This window comes from Lepidochelys kempii, chromosome 6 (genome assembly GCF_965140285.1).
Source record: "Lepidochelys kempii isolate rLepKem1 chromosome 6, rLepKem1.hap1, whole genome shotgun sequence".
Lineage (NCBI taxonomy): Eukaryota > Metazoa > Chordata > Testudines > Cheloniidae > Lepidochelys > Lepidochelys kempii.
In genome coordinates this window covers 66,794,807-66,801,873 of record NC_136385.1, presented here as the reverse complement: position 1 = coordinate 66,801,873, position 7,067 = coordinate 66,794,807, and positions in this window count along the sequence as shown.

Here is a 7,067-nt window from a genome sequence, read left to right as displayed (position 1 = left end):
TGCCGCGCCCTCCTGAGCTCTTCTAACCGCCCTGGTGTCTGGCTGCGCGTAACCAGCAGCCAGGCGATTTGCCTCAATCTCCCACCCCGCCATAAACGTCTCCCCCTTACTCTCACAGATATTGTGGAGCACACAGCAAGCAGTAATAACAGTGGGAATATTGGTTTCGCTGAGGTCTAAGCGAGTCAGTAAACTGCGCCAGCGCGCCTTTAAACGTCCAAATGCACATTCTACCACCATTCTGCACTTGCTCAGCCTGTAGTTGAACAGCTCCTGACCACTGTCCAGGCTGCCTGTGTACGGCTTCATGAGCCATGGCATTAAGGGGTAGGCTGGGTCCCCAAGGATACATATAGGCATTTCAACATCCCCAACAGTTATTTTCTGGTCTGGGAAGAAAGTCCCTTCCTGCAGCTTTTGAAACAGACCAGAGTTCCTGAAGATGCGAGCGTCATGCACCTTTCCCGGCCATCCCACGTTGATGTTGGTGAAACGTCCCTTGTGATCCACCAGAGCTTGCAGCACTATCGAAAAGTACCCCTTGCGGTTTATGTACTCGCCGGCTTGGTGCTCTGGTGCCAAGATAGGGATATGGGTTCCGTCTATAGCCCCACCACAGTTAGGGAATCCCATTGCAGCAAAGCCATCCACTATGACCTGCACATTTCCCAGGGTCACTACCCTTGATATCAGCAGATCTTTGATTGCGTGAGCTACTTGCATCACAGCAGCCCCCACAGTAGATTTGCCCACTCCAAATTGATTCCCAACTGACTGGTAGCTGTCTGGCGTTGCAAGCTTCCACAGGGCTATCGCCACTCGCTTCTCAACTGTGAGGGCTGCTCTCATCCTGGTATTCATGCGCTTCAGGGCAGGGGAAAGCAAGTCACAAAGTTCCATGAAAGTGCCCTTACGCATGCGAAAGTTTCGCAGCCACTGGGAATCGTCCCAGACCTGCAACACTATGCGGTCCCACCAGTCTGTGCTTGTTTCCCGAGCCCAGAATCGGCGTTCCACAGCATGAACCTGCCCCATTAGCACCATGATGCATGCATTGGCAGGGCCCATGCTTTCAGAGAAATCTGTGTCCATGTCCTGATCACTCACGGGACCGCGCTGACGTCGCCTCCTCGCCCGGTATCGCGTTGCCATGTTCTGGTGCTGCATATACTGCTGGATAATGCGTGTGGTGGTTGATGTGCTCCTAATTGCCAAAATGAGCTCAGCGGCCTCCATGCTTGCCTTGGTATGGCGTCTCCGCACAGAAAGAAGGCGCGGAACGATTGTCTGCCGTTGCTCTGACGGAGGGAGGGGCGACTGACGACACGGCTTACAGGGTTGGCTTCAGGGAGCTAAAATCAACAAAGGGTGTGCCTGTACATCAAGGAGCATTTCAGGCAGGACTGCACGGAGGGTTCCAATAAGAAATGGTGCACCTAAGTTATCGTTCTTATTGGAACAAGGAGGTTAGCCTGGCCTCTGATTGATACATGGCTAGATTAACCTCGCTGCGCCTTCTCTGTGACTGACTGCAGTGTGATCTAGATAGGGGAGGAGGAAAATGAGTCCAAAACAAATCTGGTCTATGTCTTGTTCTGACCCACTCCATCGATCCTTTACATCTTTGGCTGGCAGCAGACAAAAAAGGCGCGAAATGATTGTCTGCCCTTGCTTTCACGGGGGGAGGGAGGGTGGGAACGGGGTCCTGACGACATGTACCCAGAACCACCTGCGACAATGTTTTTTGCCGCATCAGGCATTGGGATATCAACCCAGAATTCCAATGGGCAGCGGAGACTGCGGGAACTGTGGGATAGCTACCCACAGTGCAACGCTCCAGAAGTCGACGCTTGCCTCGGTACTGTGGAAGCGCTCCGCCGAGTTAATGCACTTAATGCACTTAGAGCATTTTCTGTGGGGACACACACACTCGAATATATAAAACCGATTTCAAAAAAACCGACTTCTATAAATTCGACCTAATTTCGTAGTGTAGACATACCCTAGAAAGCACCATTCTCACCTACGTTGCTGTAAAAATACTACTGGTATAAACAGTGACAGACTGCCAGGAGAATTGAAAGTCCTCAACACCTCTGAAAATCAGGCCAATTAGTTAGGAGCGTAAACATGGACTGAGATGCCTGACTTTAGATAGCTCTACGTTTGAAAATGTTGGCCTAAGTCAGTGGTCACACAAGTGGGAATAGAATTCCAGAGTCTTGACTCCAAGCCTGGGGGGTGGTCTCAGTGATTACAATAGATCTGTCCATCTCTTCCTGCTAGGATTCCACTCAATAGTACTCCCTTCTTCACTCTGTATTTAGTCAGGTCTCCAGGCTGTCAGGGACCCTTCATATGGGACATTAAATTCCTTGAACTATCTGCTTGAAATTTAGATTAGCAGCTTAGTAGATTTTTAAGTTTCAGTGGGGGTTGACGCATCATCTCCCTTGCTGCCATGACCTGATGTAGAACTTCAAAGACAGCTGTTCCTTTTGAGCGCACCTCATCCCTTCAGTGCCCCCCCCATGCAGCAGCTTCTCTGCTTGCACCTTCTGGTGGCAACCTCTCCCCTTCAGCAGCTTCTTCCCTATGCCATTTTACCGTCCCTCCCTTCTTCTTGCCAACTGTGCTCATGTCTGCCACGTGTGGCTAGAGCTGGCCCTGTGTTTGAAGCACTTAGCAATTATTTGTAATTAATTCATTATATGATGCAGGGAACCAGTGATCTAGGTTTGCTGTGATGCTGTCCAGATGTTCAGGCTGTGCAGGTCTCATTTGATTACTAATTACAAACTCCCACTCTGTCCTTTTTCAAATCCATGGGTGTATACTGAACCCCTTTGCTGTGGTAGAATGCACAACACAATCATGTTCCTGGGCAATGCTGAGATTTTGTCAACACCTTATGGTGATACAACTCAATGGATGGCAGCACCTGAGACATTGTACACCAACTGCCTGGTGCTGTGTGGCAGCACACAAGTGGTACTCGTAGAAATTCATTGTGGTTCTTAATCTAAACTAAACTGCACACTCGTGCCATGATAACAGCTTTGTTTTTGTAGAGCCTACAGAAAGTTACATACCTGTTGTTTTATTACTCATGGCTGTGCTGATTCACGTGGCAAAAATGAAAAACTCTGGTGGCAGCTGAAGCCTGAGGACTGCATTAGTCAATGAGCTTTAATAGACAGTTAAACATTATGGGAGAAATTCTGCCCTCAGAGGCAAGAATGATCCGCCTATGAAAGCCAGCTGGGGCTGCACATGCACAGTTTAAAGCAATGTTTGGCCAATTGACAACACACCTGTAACTTGTCCTTATCTGGTTGAAGACAGTTCTGTTTTGAACATCAAATGACGGCCAAATAGTGTTGATTTCAGGTATAAATAGTGCAGGCAGGTGCTGTACATGTTTCTCCTCCCTGGGTCTCCTAATGCACATCAATCCTGACCTGGAATGCCCTCTGCTATTCCAGTCCTGTTCTCTCTCGCAGCTCTGCCAGTGCACCGCCTTCCTCCTGCACTACAGCACCTCCTAATCCCATCGTGTCACCCTCTTCTAGCTTTATCAGGGCGGCTCAGTCCTCTGTTGGCCCAGTTTGGTGTGATTTACAGTCTGAATCAAAGTGTGATTCATGGGACAATGAATCCACCAGCACAGAGAGCTGGGAGGAAGGAGGACTGGCCAATCCTGTTGTACAGTTGGGGGAGGGAGGGGTCTTATCTGCATTGCAAAACAAACAAACAAAAAGCCCCAAACAACCAACTGTGCTGATTTGGTTACAGAAAGGCACCCCTGTGCCAGACCGACAGGGGTGCGGAGACACATTGTTAGCTGTTACAACTACTGAGATTTAACCCCCTGGTGTCCAGATACAACCCACATTTAAAAGCTGACCATGCCAGTAAGTGGCTACAAACTTAATTAAAGATTTGTGTGGACAGGGACTTATTTACTCTCTGGTACCCCCTTGCCACAGCTGGCAGAAACTTTCTGCAGCTTTCTGAGGAGACAATGTGAAGCAACGGCACTAATGTTTGACACCATCTAGTGGTGAAACAGGAAGTATACTAGTACAATCAACAGGTTAATTTGCCCAATTCCTAAAGTCCCAAATTTAGCTACTGGAGGATAGGTCCACCAATGGCTATTAACCAAGATGTCAGGGATGCAACACCATGCTCACGGTGTACCTAAACCTTTGCCTGCCAGAAACTGGGACTGTATGCCAGGGGATGGATCACTCGATAATTGCCCTGTTCTGTTCTTTCTGTTTGAAGCATCTGGTACTGGCCACTGTTGGAAGACAGGCTTTTGGGTTAGGTGGGCCATTGGGCTGACCCAGTATGTCCATTCTTATGTTCAGATGTGAATAGACTGCACTGATGTTTGATGCCATCTTGTGGAGAAACAGGAAGTATACTAGTACAATAAACGGTCTAATTTGCTCTGTTCCTAAGATCCCAAATTTAGCTACTGAAATGCTCCATTGCAGTGGAGTGAACCAGGCACATCCACTCTTGTGAGTCCTAAGCTACATGAAATGTTCAGATGTAGTGGTGTTATCCAAGAATACATTCCCTCATGGCTCCCACCCTGAGCTACCTGAGTGCCCATCCTAGAGAGCAGTGATAGGGTCTAGGAGGCCTAGAGTCGTGGAGGTAAGACAGTGAATTCTTTGCTAGCTTGAGGCACACAGGCTTTTCAGACTGTGTACATAAAAAGCTATTGGAATCACCCATATCCATTAACTGAAATGAAAACACGTCAACAAAATAGCATCAGTATTGAAAAGCAAAGCAGAATTTACAAACTCTATTTAGTTGTAATAGGGCGATACCTGTAACAAAGGTAAGGGCTGTTTTAAAATATTTTTAACATGCTAATGCCCCTTTAGTATGTTAGTATCTTCTTGAACACCATCAGTGCAATTAGCATGGTACAGAGCAGAGGAGAAATGTTCCTTGGCTCCCAAGATGGTAATAAAGTTAGAAGGAAAGCAAACAAAAACTCAAAGCTCTGCATGACCCTATGCTGGAGCTGGATGCAGGACAGCACCACGTTCTTTTGTAGTTGTTATGAGTGAATCCCATCACTGGAGTTGCTGGGAAGTTAGGTCTGTAATGATTCACAGGGGAGCCTGCTCCTGTGCTGGTGAAGGTGCAGCATGAACCCAAGAGACAATGGGGCAGCTTCACGCACCCTCGGAAGTTTGCTGAAGTTCATCCTCTGTGCACCCAGCTTCTCCATCAGGGCATTTCCACTAATGTGACTGAACTGGGCCTGCAGGGGGCCCTGCTCCACAGTCTGCTCCCCAGCATAACAATTTGCTGATTTGCTGTTACTGATCATGCAAATATCTGCTGTAGCATCCTCAGTTGGGAAGACAGTGTGCTCCATGCTGTTCACGGGAAGCAAATCGGAAGCGAGAAATGGGCAGAATCTGTGTGTAGGGAAAACCTGGATACACAGGAGGGTCAAGCAGTTAGAGGTAGGGAAGAAGAGGTGCAAAATCAGGGATGGGTAGCGTGATGGGGTGTCTGCCCCACCCTGGCATGCAATGGTTTTGTAGAGCCCTAAAGAGCCTGCACAGGAAGTAGCCAATAAGAGAGGGGCTGTGAGAAGCAGCCAATCAGGGCCCAGCAGGCCCATATAAAAAAGAGACACAGGCAATGCAAGGCTAGTTTCTCCCTGGAGCTTAAGGAGGGAGGACTAGGTGTCTTGCAGATAGAGAGAAGCTAGTGCCCTGGACAGAGCTATGCTGGGCAGGAACGGGGAGTAGAGGGAGCTCTTGGCTGGTTGCTAGGACTGGTATCCTGATGTGAGGGTGAAGAAGGTGCTGGGACCACAAGGAAGTGGCCCAGGAAAATGTATTGAGGAGTTGAAGAGGATGCAGTATGTTACTGCCATCTATAGAGTCCCTGGGCTGGGAGCCAGAGTAGTGGGCAGGCCTGGGTCCATCTCACCTGCCGCTGGGGAAGTGGCTGAATAGTTGACTGCAGGGCCCCCAGAAGGTGGGGAGCACAGATTGTGACATGGCTGGAGGGCTTTCATAAAGAGAATGCTGAGGTCCTTGGAGTGATGTAGGTTTGAGAGCAGACATGATGGCACGTGAGACACCATTGGGAGAAGATGTACTGACTTGCAGTACTAATCCCTGAGACAGCCATCAGGAGGCACCAGTGTGGTGAGTGGAGCCCCCATCACAGGTAGGGTTGCCCATTTTGGTTGGCCATATTCCTGGAGGTTTCATCACATGACATAATCTTCAATTAAAGATCATCATAGGACTGGAAGGGACAGTGAGAGGTCATCTAGTTCAGTTCCCTGCACTCATGGAAGACTAAGTATTATCTAGACCATCCCTGACAAGTGATTGTCTAACCTGCTCTTAACAACCTCCAATAGTGGAGATTCCACAACCTCTCTAGGCAATTTATTCCAGTGTTTAACCACCCTGACAGTTAGAAAGTTTTCCTAAGGTCCAACCTAAACTGCTCTTGCTGCAATTTAAGCCCATTGCTTCTTGTCCTATCCTCAGATGTTAAGGAGAACAATTTTCCTCCCTCCTCCTTGTAACAAACATTTATGTACTTTAAAACTATCATGTCTCCCCTTGGTCTTCTCTTCTCCTGACTAAACAAACCCAATTTTTTCAATCTTTTTTCATAGGTCATGTTTTCTAGACCTTTAATTACAGGTTTCAGAGTAGCAGCCGTGTTAGTCTGTATCCACAAAAAGAAAAGGAGTACTTGTGGCACCTTAGAGACTAACAAATTTATTTGACCATAAACTTTCGTGAGCTACAGCTCACTTCATCGGATGCATCATCAGACCTTTAATTGTTACTCTTCTCTGGACTTTCTCCAATTTGTCCACATCTTTCCTGAAATGTGGCACCCAGAACTGGACACAATACTCCAGTTGAGGCCTAATCAATGCAGAATAGAGCAGAAGAATTACTTCTTGTGTCTCCTGCTAGTATATCCCAGAATATTTGCTCTTTTTGCAACAGTGATATGTTGACTGATATTTAGCTTGTGATCCACAATGACTA